Source organism: Ostrea edulis, chromosome 4, assembly GCF_947568905.1.
Source record: "Ostrea edulis chromosome 4, xbOstEdul1.1, whole genome shotgun sequence".
NCBI classification, from domain to species: domain Eukaryota; kingdom Metazoa; phylum Mollusca; class Bivalvia; order Ostreida; family Ostreidae; genus Ostrea; species Ostrea edulis.
Window position 1 is genome coordinate 90059832 of NC_079167.1, and position 22394 is coordinate 90082225.

The following is a 22394-nucleotide window of genomic DNA, read 5'->3' on the forward strand; positions in this document are numbered from 1 at the left end:
CCTCAAAATTGTATACACTTATTAAAGGCTTTACATAATATAATAAGTGTATTTACATTAAAAGATATGACTAATCTGAACCCATCCTTGAGTCAAAATCCTGGGATCTGAAATTCACCATTTTTGTTTTCTGCTATTCCAAAGTATGCATTTAGATTTTATACAGTATCAGCAGACCTTAATAAGTCCTTCAAATCATTAAATCATAATTTTGACACCAGCCTGAAACCAAACAAATCCTTGAACCTAGGATCATGCAATTTACAATTTTGGTAAATAACTACCCACTACTTCTAGATATCCATTCAGATTCAATTTAGTATCAATAGCACTAAAGAAGATGATAATTAAATGATTTACACATAAACACTATATACTAAGTTTGGCCCCGCCCTGACGTCAAACCCCTACTCAGGGGATCATGAAATCTATCATTTTGGTAGAGGCCTTCCTGCTCTACATCATCATGCATTTAGTTTTTCTTAAACATGTGCGGTTCTATTTTTTGAAAATTGGTCAATTTTGAGCAGTTTTTGCCCCGCCCCTAGGGCCCCAGAAGTGCAGGAGACCTGAAATTTACAATTATATGTCCCCTTTGTCCCTAGGATGCTTCATGCCAAATTTGAAAAGAAATGGAATGGTATTTACATGTATCAAGAAGTTAAAAATGTTCGATTGTTAACACACGACGGACGACAACCAATACAATAGGTCATCTGAGTTCACTCAAGTGACCTAAAAATATCACCATTTTATCAACATGTGGAAGTACATGTACATCAATATCAATGAAAATATTTCTAAAAGAAAATGTGCACAGAATTCTACATAATCATTAATCAAATAATCTTGAAAAATTGCTATGCTATGGATGGATTCATTTTGCTACAAAATGAAAATAAACCAATCTCCTGGAGCTTTTGAAAAATCATACTGGCGCTAACCCCCGTCCACCCATCCAGCTTTCTTAATGAATAGATTTTCTATGATATAGTGTCACTATCAGACCTCTTTATTAAAAGAAAGAAATGAAAACATTCCGATGTAGATACAAGTGGTGTACAATCCTATGTTCTCGTATATTGTTTTTATCTTATTAAAAAAAAAAATCAATCAAAACGCCGTAATGATACGCCTATATGTTTTGGTCTCCCAGTCCTTGCTGTTTCTCTAACAAAGCACGTGTCACTGTCAACTCGTGGTTAGATGTACCGCAGGGGAACTCGTTAGAGTTTATTTCATCTTTAACCGATTCTTTTGCGTACTTACACAGCGCACGTTGACAATTTTTATGTACAAAATTTAACATTTCCTCGTGAGAAACGAAATAATTTACCGGTGTTTTGATGCCAGAAGATTTTTATTGATATATAACTATTTTTATCTCGACATGTTCTTAATTATGCTTTATATTTCGTCCTGAAGGGTATCGCGTATGAATAATTTTAGCAAAAATGAAGACTAATTTCTATATGTCTGATTAACGCAAATGCGTAATTTCTGATTTTACCACAAAAAAGTTAGGAAAAGTCATATTTCTACACGTTTCTTTTAAGCTGGGGAATTGTCTGTTTTAAACAAGAAAACAAAATAAAGGAATACTGATTATTTCATCAAAAGTACGTATTTAATCATTTCCTCCTGTTAAACAATACACAAGAGAAAAATTAGCATCGCTTTTTCTTCATCAATGAATATTGAGTATTTTCTGTTTCTTAGAGGGTTTTTTTATAGCTTTGTCAGCTGCAAGCGAGCACAAGAATGAGCAGTGATTTGTCAAAGTTTTAAAAACCATACTATCTTCATATTATCCATGCACATGTCCGGCTAATTATACCACAATCTGCACATGCCAATGACAACATAGAAAAAAATTCTGGTACGGAGATATCTCGTTTTCTTGACAAAACAAGAGTGAGACACGCCTCGGAGACATCGATTTGCTCGCAGTATAGCCCCAGTCAAGGTTTCGCGTGGGCGGCGGAGGCGACATTAACCATTCTGTGAACCCTTCTTTGATTGAAGCTCAGGATTAGGAAAGAGGCGCTAAAACTTCTCCGTATTTTGAATATGATTTGGCTGTGTGGGATTATTCCTAATGTTCACAATAAAACTCAGTTTATCAGAAAAAAGTACTTTGCATTTCTTTTCAGTAATATCAATATTACAAAGATACTGGATTACACATTTCCAATGTTTTTGCCTTCGATATCTTTGTAAATTACAATGACACATTTCCTCATGAATGCGTTGCAGTTGTGAACAATGCGTGTCTGACTCGTGTTAAGTATAGTACATCTGTTTTAACGACTGTGTATTCTGACAGAAATGAAAGTTGATGTAAATGTAATAATAAAATAATAATAATAATAATAACACACTTCATGAGTCATGCGTGAAGCGTCGCAGTTCATACCCTCTTGTATTTTCAAAAATGAAATGTATTTTTTTTTTTTTTCATATAGAGAAAAACCATAACACTATCTGTAACGAAAGAAGCAATATTCTTTTCACAAGCTTTTGAAGTTAAGGATCTCGTCAGTAAAAAAAAAATATCATCGCACTATACTGTTCATTTTGAACCCGGTGTCCCTCCCCATCCCATCGTCACCTCCAGGTTGACCAAGACATTTCCATTGATATATAACAAGTTGCTGTCATTTAATACATGGACCATAGACATCAGTATTTCTAACAGAAACTTTCTAAGTTGAAATAAAAATTTGTTTTTAAAATACATGTAAAAAAAAAAAATAAAAAAAAATTGAGATCTTGAAACATGCAAATATTTCATAGAAGTCTTACTGCTAGAGCTGCCATGATATATACGCTTAATTCCATGGTATGAAATGTTTGTAGCTTTGACCTATAACCCCAGAATTAAGAGTCATCCTTGCATTTGATTTGAGCCTTAAAGATAATGCAAATATTTCATTATAAGTTTTATTAGAATTGCTAGAGCTGCATTATAGAATAGAATAGAATATGATTTATTTCCAAATTAGGGCCCTCTCGGGCATACAGCATACATGATTGTATATAAGCCTAGTCTTGACCTTTGACCTCAGAATTAATGGCCATCCTTGTATTTGATCTGGACCTTGAAGACACACTCTGGTCTAGATAATGACGTTTGGGTTCTATACCTCAGTGCAACTTCACAAATAATGTCCATTTTAAGATATGAACAAATTCTCCCCCTCTCTCTCTCTCTCCCTCTCTGTCTCTCTCTCTCATTATGCTGATCATGGGGTTGTTAGGTCTTGTGCACCGCAGATTTTTTAGTGACCTCAGATTATATTAGATTACGCCTATTAGCTTCATTTTTGTGGAGGCATGTCAGAGGGTCACTTGTAATCTACATACAAAACTTCAGCCCAATAGCTTTAATAGGTCGACAAACACCAGAGATATGAGTGCGGACAGACAAACAAACAGACCAAGTGAAACTTATGTATCCCACATATAAGAGGGGGTACAAAAAATAACTTTAATCTATCCTAAAAACGTCAATAAAGTATTGGCGGGCGACGATTTAGGACGGGCGACGATTTGGAGTGTACAGTAGTACATCCCAAATCGTCACCCCTAATGATGGTGTAATCTTGTCCCAAATCGTCGCCGGCGACAATTCGGGATGGGGCGACGTTTTAGGGTGTAACAGATGCGACCTTTATTCATTGACATGACCTAAAAGGATACGTACCCTTTTATGTCATATCTATAAATAAAGGTCGTATCGTCAAGCTTCGATGCAATCAGAACAATTAAGATTATCGGAATCAACAATGTTTCATAAACAAGAAAATTTAAAAAAAAAAAAAAAAAAAAAAAAAAAAAAAGCTCTATAACAGTTTTTAATGTTCCTAATAAAACGGATTAGTATCAAGGAGTCTACTTTATTCATTTGTACTTTGAACTTTACATGACAACACATTCACCTCAGCAACTCTCAACACTACTGGACATCATTTGTGAACTTTGGGAATGAAAAACAACAGCTTGTAAGCATTAATATTTTGTTTTTTTTCTCATTCAGTGTTGGATTCAGAAAATTTTCAAGGGGTGGTGGTGGTTGCGACCCAAGTTTGTACCTTTTTCGCTAAAAAACAACAACCTTCAACCTAGAATATTAAGTTTCTGTTCGAAACATGCCGATGGTTCACGTATTGTGGTCCTTTTCTAAAAAAACAGCTTGTTTAATTCATTGCCAATCCAAATATACATGTACATACTTGTGCATGCGCAAGTTGACTTTCCCCTTTGTGTACGGTCACGTGCTACCCTGTTAGGTTCCAATCAATCAATAAAGTTCGCGCCATCACACTCCGGTGAAAACATACACCTGTGCACACGGAAGGTGACTTTTCCCCATAACATCCGGTTTAACTTCATTTATTAATTACATTATTTGTGCTTGGTGGTCGAATCTTGACCTCCGAAGTGGTGTTTTTTTTATCTACCATCTAAAATGATCCCAATAACATACTACACAACCATCGATCTAAAAACAATGGAAGATTTGCACTCGATGAATCCCTCCCTCCCAACCCTTGAGTTGACCACTTTCGAAATCTTTACTCTAAAAACTTCCAATGATGTTACACATCCATCTTTGTACAAACTTTTTTATTTGTGTAATTAGTATCCCGAAGACTTTTTATTGAAAGACTTAAAATGTCATCTTTACAAAACTCAAGCCACGCTTTGACAAAAGTGTCATGTGTTTCATAATTTTGTTGGTGGAATTCATACTCGTTATGACTAATTCAACCGACCAATCTTCTCCACTAGATGTAAAACTTATACGGTACCAATTTTGATGCACCAGATGCGCATTTCGACAAATAATGTCTCTTCAGTGATGCTCAACCGAAATGTTTGAAATCCGAAATAACTATGAAGTTTTAGAGCTAAATATAGCCAAAAAAACAGCGTGCCAAAAAAGTGGAGCCAAATTCGTCCAGATGTGTTTTCACAGAAGTATTGACATGCTACAGCTGTACATGTAGCGCTTAGAGCATGAACCATTATGATATGTATCCCCGCCTTGGGATCTGAACTCCTATCACAAGGATTATGAATTTTACAATTTTGGTGCAAGACTTTACGTTTACTATAACAATACAGCCAATTTGTCATGTTTGTTTAAATGCTAATAAACAATGTCCATCTTATTACTATATCAATTTCTCTCAAAGTTTATCTTAGCATTCAGTCTAAGATCAAAATAAACAGATCAGGTGACATGATGCATCCTTGCCTCACTCCTCATTTCAAAAGAAAGCTGACGCCTTTCTATGTTCTGACAGATCATTTAAAAGTCAGGGTTAAAATGCATTGATGATGTATAGTATTTTAATAGATATTCATCTTAGGATCTTCCATATGCTGCTTCAATGTGTGCTATCGAAGGTTTTCATAAAGTCAATGGAATGCCATTTAAAACTGTAAACGGCCATAATTGAACTCTGATAGATGATTTTTATGCCACAGTATTGTGTAACATGTGTTACGGTGTCGAGGTCAAGGGAAAACAGAAAAAATCGATACAGAGATTTTTTAAAAATGTTATGAACTGAATTTCTCGCTGGTTTAGAAAAGGCTGAATTCCACCAATTTGAACAAATTCATGATCCCAATGTCGGCTTGGACAAATTTTATTCAATGCAGTACTAGTATACGAAATATTCATGCTAGGGTTAAAACGTAAAGGGTTAAATCTGATGCCCATCCCAAATAGCTAACATCGTATGTCAAAGATGCAAGGGAAAACGTGATAAATGATTTTCAGATGATGATATGGGATTAAAATTTAAAAAGACAAAATGCATGCGCCTGGGTGCACATCAATGAAAGCCAAAATTAGGTTCCCGATCTTAAAATCTCTATGATTGTGATCATCCGTTAGAAAACGTTTGCACTGAAAAAAACTACTTAGAGTTCACTTAGACCATACATTGCAATATACTTCACACAATGATTCAGCAAATCCATTGCTTGCAAATTACATGTATATCATATGTAGAATTAGAAAATACCTCACCCTTTATACAAATAAACTCTTTTACAATGCTTACATGTACATATTACCATGTATCAAATATTGTCTCACTATAAAAGATCATGCTTCTCAAATCCATACAATAATTTCCTGCAGGGTTCCGGGATAGAATAGGTCATCAGTAACCCTTGCTTGTCGTAAGTGCCGAACAATGGCCTAAATTATGCAGCCCTTCACCGGCAATGGTGACCTCTCCATAAGTGAAAGATTCTCTAAAGGGACGTTAAACAATATACAATCACTAAATTTATCATTTTTAGTATCAATGTCGTAACATTGAAACCACCTGCTAATACATGTGTATCATCGGAGACAAATTCTTGATTCTCCAGTTCAATAATGCTGAATAAATCTCTACTACTATATTTTGAGTTTTTGGAAGTATATATACTATCCCAATTAATGTATTCTTTTCATGATTAGTCCATTTCTTGGAAATTCCATACCATAATACTGCTTTATAATCTGTTTCATGTGTACTAATGTAGTCATTCAATTCTTGCTTATACGTTAGTATGATAACTTCAATTTTGAAACCACCTAATTCTAACATGTCCAAATCATCAGTTTTTGTTTCTTGAAAATAATAAGATATCATTCACGATATCATTTATATTCTAATATTTACTTTTATTCGCGAAAGTTTCACGTTTTAATTTTCAGCTACAAAAATGAGCCCAATGGGCTTTCGTATTACGAGTGGCGTATATACATATATACTTCAACTATGAGGAAGAAGTAGTAATAAAAAAGAAAGCAAAACATTTTCTTTTCGCCGACGCCAATTTCATTCAATGTCATTATTCATTATGTTATACAAACACCCACATCGTTTGGATAACGAACTTCATTACCCAGAATTCATTGCAGCTATTTTACAAAGTAGCAGTTTATCACCCAATTTATAGTAATACAAAATCGTTTCACACGACACTTTGTGTAGTGGCGGGGTATTTCATTGACTACGTATGTGTTACTATAAATGTTTCGCAGACTCCCACCCAAATGTGGCAATACGTACATTTCAGGTTATATATGATAAATATGGGATATCTGACGTATTTATTTCTGGGTGAAAAGAATTCAATCGTCACTAACAGTAATCACGTGCGAACAGTATAATGAAGATAAAACATTGCATAGTTACAAAGCATGTTCAATTGTAATTAGAGTTGCTTAAGACGGGACAGAATTAAATGTCATCAAAGAAAAGAGATTTTCAAAATTCTCTCAAGCCTCAGTTCTTGAGTGCCAAAAACCACGATACTATTTATATCAACCTCGTGCTTTTGATGCAAGAGGTTATATTTCGAAAACACTAAACAACTTTATAAACAAAATTCATTTACCTACCAAAAAATTACCTGGAAGATGCATCCAAGCTGGTAGTAACAAGATGAATCTTGTTTGGATGTCGTAAATTTACGGAGTCGGGTTGGAAAAGAGTGCAGAAAAGTTGTACTTTATTATATTGTCTTATAACATCACCAGTATTTTTGTATAAATAGGATAGTCTTCATTTGTCCTTTCGATAGTATACTATACACCAAAGAAGTGGTTACAACGTCACCGTGTATTATCGCTGCTGGAGAAGCTGACGTTATAGAAATAGCGCAATCTGGCTTCTACGTACCAATTCTATTTCAAGGAGCTTGTTCGATCGGATGCGCTTAACGAGGATCGTAATTCTCCGTTATTGTCCAATTACCCCTTGTATCAATGTTTATGACACATTAAGTATCATTCCCTCGGACTACGTAAGTGATACTATTTCGTGTGGACTACGATACATTGTAATACCAGAGGTGCTTACGTCGCCGATTGATGGTGTGGTCACGATGTAGAAAACACGGAACGATAATGTATTTCATTTATTGACGCTACAATGCGGTACAATTAGTGGTAGAATTCTATACATGATGAACACGTAATTTCAGAATATCGACGACTGATACACTTAAAATTACAAATATAGCCCCAAAGCTGAGTGTACCCACGCTGTAGTACTCTGCTCATGTGTGTACAAAATATCATACATATAGTGAGTTGACTTAATGAATGAATTTTCATATTTCGCATTATGATAGGCTCTTGAAATTTACAAACTATATATCGAAAAAGATTATTGTAAAATTTCTAAATGAGCGATGTGCAATCGATTCTGTTTTGTATGAATGTCACCATTTGTTTTTCTCCAAAGAGGTATGAAATACATTTCATATCAATATTACAATTCTTAATTGTTTACATTGACCAAAAACATGTAATTCAAAGATGACCTTACAATTAAGTTTTCGTCATAAATTGAATATAAACCGTTCTGACAAAATCCCCAAACTTCTTGTCAAGTATGAAAATAACCTTCTCATTTCTGACAAAAGACAAACCTCTTCAGTAAATCGATACGTATTGATGTTCAAGGCCTCCTTCTCTAGACTGTAGCGCAATTCTTGTTATGCATTATTGACAATGGGATGGGTGGCTCAGAAAATCGCCATTAGTTTAAAATAAAAACAACATTCTACAGGACCGAGACTTTATCAAGCTTCAAAACACCTGAACACATTTTGACTCACTCCACACGTCCGTTTGTGGGATAAGATAACTCCGTTTACCTGATCAGGATATAGGGCTCGCGGCGGATGTGACCGGTCGACAGGGGATGCTTACTCCTCCTAGGCACCTGATCCCACCTCTGGTGTGTCCAGGGATCCGTGTGTGCCCAACTATCAATTTTGTATTGATTTTAGGAGTTATGAGATTGATCACTGTTCGTTATCTTTACCTTTCATCAAAATCATTTTGTATTGTACCTAAACTTGAATCAGTGCTTACTGCATAGATAGTCGGTTTTCCTTGGCCAGGAATTACAATTTCGATGGAAAACCTGTTGTGCCCGTCACTGCACTATATGGTTTTATAAAACATTTCTTAATTGAGATCTGAAATATGAAAAAAAAATAATTTAAAAATGCTACTCCGAGATCAGGATAGACAGACTTTAATTATCATATCGGAATACTGAAAATTTAATCAGGCGTAATAGTTATTTATTGATTTACTTTTATTTGTAAATTTTTTAGGGGGAGGGGGGTGTGTGCACTTCTCATCATTTATTTTATGCTCTAGATATCCACTTTCTAAATATGAAAAGGTACACTGCGAGAAACACATGGAGGACACCCTACCTGAATATGAACGTAAAGAAACTTTCTACTAAACTACAAAGAAATACTCGACGCTACCTTGGATTACAATAAGCATTCTGAGAGTATTGCAAAGCAATACATAGTCCCTTACCAAAGGCAAAAATTGTTAGACCGCAACAATATTCGAAGTTCATTATAAGACTAAGGTTATGGTAAAGGGGGGAATTGGGAAACCAGGATAGGTATGGTTGGAAATCAATTAATATTCAGGTACAAAGACTAGATAAGGAAAAGTTCAAAATTGATATGTAACTTGTTATATGGCAAAGCAATCATCATGATGTAATAAATATCAAAGAAATATCTGTAACAAAACCAAAATGAGTTAGGAAAACTGACAATCCATGCTATTTTTTTTAAGTTCAAGGGCCATTACTTAGTAAAAAATCAATGGACCGAGACGAAATTTGAACTTAATCTGTAACTTGTTATGGCAAAGCAATGCATTAAATACCTTCAAGCACAACAAAAAAGTGCGGAAAACTGATAATTCATGTTATTTTTCTAAGCCCAAGGGCCATAACGTAGTGAAAAATAAATGGATCAAATCCAAATTCGAACTTGATATGTGACTTGTTATGGCAAAGCAATGTACCAAATATGAAATAAATATCTACAAGAACAGAGAAAAAACGTGCGAAAACTGATTTGCAGGCCTGACGGACAGACAGACAAACGGACGAACGATTGATTGATTGATTGATTGTATCTTGCTTAACGTCTCGCTCGAGAATTTTTCACTCATATGGATACGTCACCAAGACCGGTGAAGGGCTTCAAATTTATGCCTATGCTCGGCGCTTATGGCCATTGAGCAGTGAGGGTTCTTTAGCGTGCCACACCTATTGTGACATGGGTCATCCGTTTTTAAGGTCATCTCCGAGGACCCGTGACATTCACATCTGATGCCGAACGTTTGGCGATGGAACTGTCACCATCTGTTATAACGACTTAGGTCTGTCGCGGCCGGGATTCGAACCCCGACGTTCCGCATGCGGGGCGAACGCTCTAACCTCTATAACCAATTAACCCTGGCAGTCCTTTTCAATAACCAACGACGAGTCGACGATGGTGAAGATTTAAAGTGCAGACTGTCCAGTAGGGGCCCTGCTACACTAGGTTTGTTGCGGCGAGGCGACGATGCTGGTCGACCCTCGGATCCCCTGGCAACGGGGACGGGTCTTCTTGAAGATCCGGGAATGGTTAGGTCCTCTAGAAGGTGGTGGATGGGTCCATCTCCATTCAATAACCAATTAAACTTCACAGTCCTTTTCAATAACCAATCAAATTTCACAGTTCTTTTCATTAACCAATTGAACTTCACAGTACTTTTCAATAACCAATCAAATTTCACAGTATTTTTCATTAAACAATCAAACTTCACAGTACTTTACATTACCAAATTAAACCACACAATACCCTGGGAGAATTCAAGAACGGATTTAAGAGTATTCTAGGAGTCAGACAAGGAAAAATTTATCCCCGTTCCTGTTTACTTTATATTAAAATAATCTTGAAGATTTTTTGTACTCCAATGATGTGAAAGTCCTATCATATATTTCCACAAAATTGGAAAAAGAGTTTGATTTGTATCTTAAATTGTTTGTTTTATTATATGCTGATGATACAATTCTTATGTCAGAAACACCTGAAGATTTACAATAACAACTTAATGTTTTTAATGGTTATTTTACACACTGGCATCTGAAAGTTAACATTGATAAAACCAAGGTTTTAATTTTTGGAAAAGGTTAGGCAAAAATAGAAACACCATTTACATTAAATGGTGAAGCATTAGAAACTGTTGATAATTGTAAATATCTATGTATATTATTTTGTAAAAACGGATCATTTAACACAAAATATCAAACGATTATATAAAAAAGCAACAAAATTTATGTATAGTGTTATTGGAAAATGTAGAAAACATAACCTTACTGTAGATTGTACATTAGACATGTTTGATAAAATAATTAAAACCTGTACTTCTGTATGGATGTGAAATATGGGGTTACAATCAATCATTAATGGTTGAAAAACTGCATCTGAAATTTTGTAAACATATTTTACATTTAAAGTAATTTATACCCAATTTTATGGTTTATGGTGAAATAGGTAGATATCCTATTTCGATTAATATTAAGGTAAGAATGATTAGCTTAAATTAAATTAACACATTATATGATCAGTTTAAGCCGTTGTGGTATAGTGATATGTTTAACTCTTCCAAAGGCCTGAATTATAGAAGATTTAAGACGTCCTACTGCTTATAAAAGTATTTATTATCTTTGCCTTGTAAATATTTGAAACTATTTTGTAGATTCAGAACTTGTAATGTTAAACTGCCTATTGAAATTGGAAGATGATATGATATACCAAGAGAAAAAAGAATTTCATTTTTTGTAAGTTATGTTTGAAAAATGAAATTGGCGATGAGTACCAATATTTATGTGATTGTAATGATCCATCTATACTGCAATTAAGATTACTCTAAGCATCAAAGTACTTCTATTTACACCCAAATGTGTATAAGTTTGAACAATGTTTTAACGCAACAAATAAAATTAAATTGATGAAACTATGTAAATTTATAAACACTATTATTGAGAGAGTTAGCTGTCCTGTTAGCTCATTATCAGATATTGTACTTGATTTTTCTCATGTATGTATGTATTTAACTATATTAGTGTAATGTATCTCTACACTGTACATTTTGTCAGTTTATGAGAATAAACTATTGCCATACAAGAATCAATTTGAAGGTAGTGTAGATAAATTTATTCTGATGAATATCGGGACACAGATTTCAAATAAATACGAGTAATAATGGTAACCAACTTCTCTATAAACACTCCCATCTTGTTCATGAGGATCAGGATTTTAGAAATAGTTTACCATCACACAGACAATCCAACATTAAGTACCCCTTTTCGTAGACAACGAGGTGATCACTGGATCAGGACCCTAGGTACTGAATTTCCATATGGATACAATGATAATATACATGATGTGCGAAATTTGACTAGTCCACAAGGAAATGACGTTCATATAAAGACCAAATATACATGATGTCACATTGGTTTACTTTTGCCTTATGTCAACAGACAATTGGGTCCACATCATATTCGCACAAAACTTTACTCTGTTTCATTGAGAGTTTTGAATACGTTATTTGAAGAATCCACAGCTAGTCTATACTTGAATAGGTCAACACCTCAACATAGACTGAACTTCATGATTATGGATGTTGTCAATCACAGGCTCTTTAGACCACCTCGGGTCATGGATGATATTCCTTCCAAATCATGCCGCCAGTTCCTCAAGGTTAAATTTACAAACAAAGGAATATATGCCGTCAACATAAGCAACGTTCTTCGTCATAAAAGAGTTCAGTCTTGTATTCCAACATATTTCAAGTTCAAGTCTACATCCTGTATTTCATACAAATATACTTCAACTATTGCATCCAAACTTTATAATTATAAATAAACTTTGCTGTGCCTAGATATAGACCATCTTATACTTAATCCACCTACGTGTTCTTCGTCTTTTTTCAACTATAGTCAAGCTAGACATGTCATTACTGGTGATGTTGATATAATAGTTGAAAATGAGTACCTCAAATCGTTTATTTTAAAAGGTCCGAAATACAGAGAACATCGGTCTTTCAATTGGCGACAGAACTTCATTTCTATTATAAATTCTGTCAAAGATTATGCCAGACGATAGGCTAAATAGGAAAAAGAATTGATACATTGTCAGAATGGATTAAAAGTATAAGAGGAATATTAAAATCCCGCATTAGACACGTCAAAACAAAAGTACGTACCATCTTTCATTCTGTGTTTAGTAAACCAGAAGTGATAAAAGAATTTAATGAAAGGTGAAGATAACGAAAAGTCATCAATCTCATAATTCTTATAAGCAATATAAAATAGAGAGCTGGGCAAACATTGACCCCTGGATATACTAGAGGTGGGATCAGGTGCCCAGGAGGAGAAAGCATCCCCTGTCGACCGGTCACACCCACCGTGAGCCCCAGATCCTGATCAGGTAAACGGAGCCATCCGCAGCCAAACCCAGCGCGCTAAGAACGGTCTAACAATCGGTATGAAACACGTCAGACAGCATTTGACCCAAAGATAGGTTCTATTGGCAAACTAGATCGTTATAACGACTATAGAATTTGGGAAATGCTGACTTTAAACGAGACTGTTGGAACCTCTGTATCATCAGCTTGTTTGTCAGTAGCCTGCCTCGATTAAAACACTGACCATAAGCAGAACCAGCTCTTGTGTATCGACTCAGTTCAGAGATATAAACACCATAGGCAGGTGATAATAAAATATTGCTACATAAATATTGAAAGTTGACGATGGCGAAGCTGAAATCATCCCGTTTGTCGTAAAGCTGAGTTATTAGTTTACCGTTAATATGTTCTTTCAATAAAATATCTAAGTATGAAGCAGAAGTGGACGACTCTGTGGTGCCTTCTATTTCGAGTTCACTGGGATATATTGAATCGACATATGAATGAAAATTACTATTGTTTATAGATAATACGTCGTCGATATATCTAAATGTCGAATTGAAGGCCACAGCTAGAGAATTTTTTCTTCTCACGTATACGATTTTTTAAAACAAATTCTGCTTCATAGTAATATAAAAACAGGCCAGCTAACAAAGGAGCACAATCCGTTCTCATTGGGATCCCAACAGACTGTTGGAAGGCCTGATCACCAAATACCACGGAGATATTGTCAATGAGGATCTCCAGCATATTTTTTATTTCACTTTCAGAGTACCTGTGCGTGGAATATGTTACATGAGAAATATGTTTTGGGTCCAGCTGACAAAGCTTGTAACAACATTGTCTCTCTTTGTAAGACTCATCATTACAAATGTATTTTAAACGAACTTTTGGTAATCGTACTTATACTCCAACTGCCTTTTCAAAAGATGAAGTTCTTCAAACCATGCTTCAGTGTTAGACACATTTAATATCCCAGTCAATGGTTCAAATGAATATGAGTTACCGTACCAATACTGGATTCCCCAACTTCATAAAAACCCTTACAAAGATACACTGCTCGATCCAGTAAATGATCTACCAAGCCCCTACATTTGCTCTTCACGAAAATATTAACAGGTGTGAATGAGAATTTCAAACGTACTGCGCGTATAAATATGCCAGAAGTGGTGTAAATGAAATGTGGATTCGAAAAATTCTAAAGAAATTTTAGTAAATATGAAATCGCAAAACTTTTCTCAAATTAAAACGTACGACTTTTCAACACTTTACACGACCATTCCTCATGATAAATTAAAGACTATACTTTTTGACATCATAGACAGTTGCTTCTTCGACAAAAATGGACAACGGAAATATTCATATCTAGTGATCAGTCATCCAAAAATTACTTTGTTAAACACCACTCGTATTACATGCACAAATACTCTGAGTTTGAAATAAAAAATATGCTGGAGTTCCTCATTGACAATATCTTTGTAGTCTTTGGTGATCAGGTCTTCCAAAAGTCAGTTGGAATTCTTATGGGTACGAATTGTGCTTCTGTATTAGCTGGCCTGTTTTTTGATACTTATGAAGCAAAATGTATTCACAAACTTCTACGTGAGAAGAAAAAAAAATTCTTTTTGTAGCCTTCAATGCGACATTTAGATTTATCGACGACTTATTATCTAATAATAATAATAATAATAATAATTTTTATTCAGATGTCGATTCGATATATCCATGTGAACTCGAAATAAATGACACCACAGAGTCATCCACTTCTACTTCATACTTAGATGATTTATTTTAAAGAAGATATTATCGGCAATTAACAACTCAACATTGTGACAAACGGGGTGATTTCAGCTTTTCCATCTTCAACTTCCCATATTGATGTAGTAATATTCCATTATCACCTGTATATAGTGTTTACATCTCTTAACTGACTTGATATGCAAGCGCTTGTACTGCGTATGGTCATTTTCGAAATCGAGGCAGGCAAATTGATGGTGCAGTGGTTCTATATTCGTTTTAATGACCTAGTTTGCCAATACAACCTATCAGTAGGTCGAATGCCATCTGGCGTGTTTTTTTTACCGATTGTTAGGTCGTTCTTGGCACACTGGTTTTGAACACGGGAAGTCTGTTTACCTAATCAAGATATAGGGCTTACGGTGGGTGTGACCGGTTGACATGGGATGTTTGCTCCTAGGCACCTGATCCCACCTCTGGTATATCCAGGCATCCATATTTGCACAACTCTCTATTTTGTATTGCTTATAGGAGTTGTGAGACTGATCACTGTTTGTTATCTTCGCCTTTTTTCTGTGATTCGAGAGAACAAAGCATGTTCATGGAGATGTTGTTTTGTGATAGAGGATTTGTCGTTTCTGTAACTTTTGTTTAAATTCATGTCAAAGAAGTTATCGTTGCTTTCTGTATTCATGTTATAGGAGTTGTCGTTCCTTATGGTAGTTTCCACTTAAATTCGTGTTAGAGTAGTTGTCGTTCAGTACTGTGGTTTTGTCTTTAAATTCATGATAGAAGAGTTATCGTTCCTTGCTGTTGTTTTCCTCTAAATTCATGGTAGAGCAGTTATCGTTCCTTGTGTATTTTTTATTTTAAATTCATGGTAGAGGAGTTAGCATTCCTTACTGTAGTTTCTCTTAAAATATTCATGGTAGAAAAGTTATCGTTCCTTTCTGTAGTTTCTCTTTAATTCATGTTAGGAGTTAGCGTTCCTAACTATAGTTTCTCTTTAAATTCATGGCAAGGAGTTCTCGTTCCTTTTTGTACTTTCTTTTTAAATTCATGTTATAGGAGTTATGGTTCCTTACTGTAGTTTCTTTTTAAATTCATGGTAGAGAGTTATCGTTCCTTACTGTAGTTTCTTTTAAATTCATGGTAGAGGAGTTACCATTCCTTACTGTAGTTTCTTTTTAAATTCATGGTAGAGGAGTTATCGTTCCTTACTGTAGTTTCTCTTTAAATTCATGGCAAGGAGTTATCGTTCCTTTTTGTAGTTTCTTTTTAAATTCATGTTATAGGACACAGACTACCAATTATTTTGCTATACATTCCTTTATAACATAGAAATTAATATAAAAAATTCCACCGCCTCAACTTACCTGAAACTTGGTACAGACTTAGAGCAATTCAAGTCCAAACATATTTGTGAATCTCAGGAAAATCCACCGCACACAAGTCCTGTTATGACATCGCAAGTAACCCCTACCCTGCATATTTCCCTTTCCCTTTGAGAAGCAGGTAAACAATGGCCTATTTACACCCTTCCTACTACACACTTAAGAGCAGAATTTCCCATTATTATAAGTTTTTAATTTTTTTCAGACCCTCTTCTTTCCATCTATGCCCTATAATAACACAAATCCACCCCACATACATCCCCAAGAATTTTTAAGAAAAATCCTCTATTTATAAACAGGCACTACTTGCGTGGTCAATGAAATAGGGGTAAAATTAGTAGTCTGTAACCTAATAAAGACACAAACCTTGTTTGATTTTCATGAAACTCGGCACAGAAACTCCTGTAGTCATACTGAACATCCCTATGAAGTTTCATTGGATTGGTACTCTCAACAACAGAGTTATGGCCCTTTGAAGTGATGAGCTGGATCTCCTAAAACAGAGGATGGAATAAGCATGAGACACACAATACACCATTTTGAAATGCTCACATATGACATATTCTGCAATATATTTCTTACCAATTATTTTTATATATTGTATACATATCCCCTTTACTTAATTAGGATAACATCTTTGATCAATAATGTAGATATATATTCTTAAGATATTTTTGAAAAGTTAACCCCAAATATGGTAAAGTTTCTTAAAAAATGTCTAAAATAAAATATTTAACAGTGAAAATTTACATAAGAAAAAATATTTAGAAATTCTGCATTATATTGGCTGTAAAAAACAACAGTAAAGGTCAATGAAAATATATTAATCCCTTAGCTGTAAGCAGATAAGCAAACAGGACTGCATCAGCCATTATCAGGATGTCGCACTTACTAGTCATGCTGGGTTGTCCCTGGTCACATTAAAATTGTCATAGATATGTGCAAGATGCCATTCTAAGGTTACCAAACATTAAGCACTATAAATATAGGTGAGCTAAGAGAATTCAAGGTATCAATGTCTGAATCTGCCAAAAGAAGTACTACTTCTCTACTCACCAACATGTTTAAGAAAAACATGGCTCCTTGGAAGAAAGGGAAGCAACTCTGCAAGAGGAAGCTCCCAAGGCAAGGCGGATTTCATCAAGGTAATTCTCATGGCCACAAGACTAAGACTGGGGTACAGAGAAATTCAAGTCGACGATCATTTGTCAGGTCGAATTCAACAGATCATGCCCTGGTCACCAAGCCAAGTCTGGACAGCCAGTCCTACCAAACTCCTAACTGTGATGGTGACAGTGGATCGCCCTGCATTCTGCGCCCACAAGGACATTGGCACACAGCTGACCTTGCAAGATGTATTAGTCCGGTATGTTACCACAGACGGTGACGTCCAAGGTGCCAAACGAGTGGACGAAGCCATGCGAGCTCTACATCCCCTATGGACAACAGAGCGTCTAGCTGACCCCGTCCACCTTGGGCAGTCACAGTTCCGTGCCAGCAACCGAGCAGTCTATAGCGAAGCAATGTTCCATACCAAGACCAAAGAAAAGAAGAAAGAGCTACAGAGAGTATTCAGCAATGTTCTTAAGTCAAGATGTGCTTTCATAGTCAAGAAACTGTTTACCAAGTTTGACAGAGACCTGCAGAAGATGAGTGATTTCTTACCTAAAGTCCTTGAGGCCACTGTTCTGTGCTATACTGGAGACTGTTCAATGTGTGCAACATATTCCCTTGTTTGTGATGGAGAACTTGTTTCCAACTGGTGGAACTTCAGTTGTAATCTTGCTGTATATAAGAACAAAGAGGAACTTCAGACTACTGCAAAGACCAATTTGACTTTAACTCAGTTGCCGCCCGTGATCACCCATACCATAAGAGGGGAGGATTGTGGTATCATCTCAGGCCACGTCATTGAAGAGAGTGACTGATTGAGTTGCTACGAACTCTAATTAGCAATTAATAGGATAATAACTTAATATAACTTTGTGAGGAGTGACACATGCCTCTCCCATCTTCAGCGGTGTAACATAGTAATAATTGTGATAAACTTACCAAGATTGTTGTTATCCATATTTAGCTCCAGGCGACAGATATGATAGGGAGGTGGGTGCCCTAGACAGGTGCCCCCGAATTTGCAGGTCTATCACTGGTTATTGATACCGTGCGGCTCCATAGCAATATGCTCTGGCACAACACACAGTGTGTTGTGGCACAAGTGGGATGCAACAATTGCATCTAAATCATGGTGACGATGATGTAACATGACACTGAGTCTATGCTATGTACGTGCATCGTCTTCCAGCTGTCCTTGTAGTACACAACACCATACTTGTTGTTGCTGCTTAGAACTAGCCCCCGCCCAAATACGACAATGGCCATTCAAACCAGGAGCAGAGACCAAGTGCACCTTCTCCAAATACTTGACAAGAAAAGCTTCCATGTTCAGAAAATGAAAGTAAGCCGCTGACGAAAATACACTAGACCAAGGCCAAATCTTACGTCAACTTTTTAACGACCTATCTCATTTGCATAAATCAGGTCAAACAGTTTGTGTATTGAAAACAGTACCTACCCCCAGTACCTACCCCCCCCCCTTTTTTTCTTAACTTTTCTCCTAGGTATTGTTCAAAATTTATTTTTTAGACTTGAAATTCTCATCGTTAATCATTATTAGTCCCCTCCTATACAAAAATGTCCGAAAAGTTGATTAATGCGAGTTTTGACCTTTGACCTGATAGGACACAGACTACCAATTATTTTGCTATACATTCCTTTATAATATAGAAATTGATATAAAAAATTCCACCGCCTCAACTTACCTGAAACTTGGTACAGACTTAGAGCAATTCCAGTCCAAAAATATTTGTGAATCTCAGGAAAATCCACCGCACACAAGTCCTGTTATGACATCGCAAGTAACCCCTACCCTGCATATTTCCCTTTCCCTTTGAGAAGCAGGTAAACAATGGCCTATTTACACCCTTCCTACTACACACTTAAGAGCAGAATTTCCCATTATTATAAGTTTTTAATTTTTTTCAGACCCTCTTCTTTCCATCTATGCCCTATAATAACACAAATCCACCCCACATACATCCTCAAGAATTTTTAAGAAAAAACCTCTATTTATAAACAGGCACTACTTGCGTCAATGAAATAGGGGTAAAATTAGTAGTCTGTAACCTATAGGCGTTATGGTTCCTTACTGTACTTTCTTTTTAAATTCATGTTATAAGAGTTTTTGTTTTGGTGGGTTTTTTTAAATCCATGATAAAGGAGTTATCGTTCCTTGCTGTAGTCTATTTGGAAATCGGCGGGCATATCCATACCACGGAAATAACGATATTACATTCCCTATTGAAATCAACAGTTTTGTAGTAATCTATGTATTCAGCATAAGCAATCTTTATCAATCAACCTAACAAGTATCCTACAAATTTCTACTTCGAAGAATCCTTCATAAAGCGCGGGAGCTCAGTGATAGAGCGTTCGCCTCGTAGCCGAGAGGTCATGAGTTCGAGCTCTGCTCGTTCCATGGTTGCGTCGAACCTAAGTAGTGATTACTCCTTCGCCAAACGCTCGGCATTTAGAACTGAGAATAACGGTTTCTCGGAGATGACATTTAAAACGAAAGTCCCGTTGGTGACCCTCAACGGATGCTACGGCCTGAGCAATAAGCAATCTGCATGGATCTAAATTTGTGGTACTTCACCTACAGCAGGTGACGTCCCAGTTTGAGTGAAAAATTCTCGACGGGACATAAACAAAGAAACAATCAATCAATCAATCATAAACGGAGGTCGCATGTCGCGGCAGGCGGTGGCACGTTAAAAATCCCTTATTGTTACGGTCCTGTGCGCTAAGCTTGTGGTACTTCAGCTACAGCTGGTTACGTCTCAATATTCGTGACATATTCACGATAACAAACAGTACCAATCGTAACTACTTCCATAACAGAAAGTAAATGTCACGGGAATGCGCTTTTAACTATTCTGTTGCTATGTAAATGCAAATGCCGCTGTATAAGGCCACAGCCTTACGGTACGATAAGAAGCATGAGCTACGGGGGCTAAAACACATGTACCTATAAGCTGTCATGTATAGCTAAGATATTCCACCACTATCAATTTCCACTTATATGTCAATGTGTTAGAGTGAGTAAGTCTTTAATAATACCAAAACTGAATTTGCTATGAAAGTAACACATTATACAGGTATTCGGTTCTTGTCAATTAACCTCATCCACATGCGCGCATCCGACAAATATTTGAATCGATGCAATCTTTATATCTACGCTCTATTGACGTTCGGTCTTTTTTTTTTTTTTTTACGGTTACGGAAAAGGACTTGTGTGACCCGAATGGAACAATACGTCACGACATAAGAGCGTATAGCTAAATATCGTTGAGTTATTACACACGAGGAGGCGGAGCCTTCCAAGTGTGCAATGACGAAGCGATATTTTGTATACATCATCGAGCTGTCAATCATGTAACTAATTTATCCCATGACCCTGTCACTGACCCCTTCCCATACTTGGAAATTTTTTGCATCCACTAATAAAAAGAATCAATTTGCAACACGTGAATTACTCAACGCCATGGAAATTATGATTTTGTTTATTTTATTTACATGTATTTATAAATTTATTTATTATTATAATGTTTGAGTCGGCTCGCGAAGCAAGATGCTTTTTGCTGTCAACGGCGTGCGGATTTATCGCGGCTCACGAACTTTCTGTTTATTCTTACACCGACAGCAAATAAATCCCGCGCACAAAGATCTTCAAAAAAATTCCATTTGCTTTTTTTGAACGGCTTCATTGGGTTTTGAAGACATATCATACACGTATGTTGACATTCTTATAACAATGTAATTTAAATGAGTCCCCTCAATACGTTTAAAGAAACTAAACATAGTGCACACGAATACATGGTGTAAGCAAATTAAGTTAACAAGTGTCACAGGCGATTGTACATTAAACATGCCACGTACGTGTGTATAAATACATCAGCAACAAAACTAGATTCGTAAACATGAAACAAATAACTTGTAAGTAAATATTTTATAGTAAAGAAAGTAATATCTCACTTTCTTAGGTTGGAAAAGCATAGTAAATATTTGAAAATGGTAGTGGTCTATTACGACCGATCATACTCCCCGTCGAGGCCTCTTCGAAAGTGTGTCAAAGCCTAAACCATGTGACTATCGGGGTGAGATGAGGAACGCACGTTCAGTATGTTATGTTTTCGCTTTCAGTCAGATATAGATAATCGCATTTACCGTTATTTGCCGATTATATTTAATACGCATCCCCTTTTGGGGCCTGTAAATTGTGGAAATACCATTGTTTGTGTGTATTATCGCATTTAACTTCACGAGAAATCTTTATGGAAATAATGCAGGTTCTCAAAAAGCATGCGCTAGAATTTGTATACAGTGCAGCAAATTTGTGGGGGTTTTTTTTGTTTTTTTTTAAGAAAACGGCAATCTTGTCCTTATACACACTACATAGCAGTATTTTCGGGGAAATAATGTTAATGTCAGCAAAGCACGAGAGTCTGTGGCAATAAAGTTTTAACAGACTCGATGTTTTCTTTGTTTAAAGTTCATATCAATTAAATAGCCGATGCGAGCGTTCAATGTTTTGTAATCAAAACATCACCCAAGCTTCGAAAAATGACGTACCAAGGTGCGATATAACGACCCCCCCCCCCTCGGTAATTATAAACGTATCAATAATCAAAGCCTGTAATTTAATTGGTACTAAATGATGAATTCAAAACATAACCCTCTAAAATTTCGCCGCATTTGGATGGGTTAGTACGTTAGTCGTTTACTGCAAACGGAAAGTTAAAACTCAAAAGTAATCGCATATTCCCAGACCCATGAAAAACGTGCAACATGCAGATGCAGAAATCTGACAAAATCAAGTGACAAAGGACGTGTACACAACATAT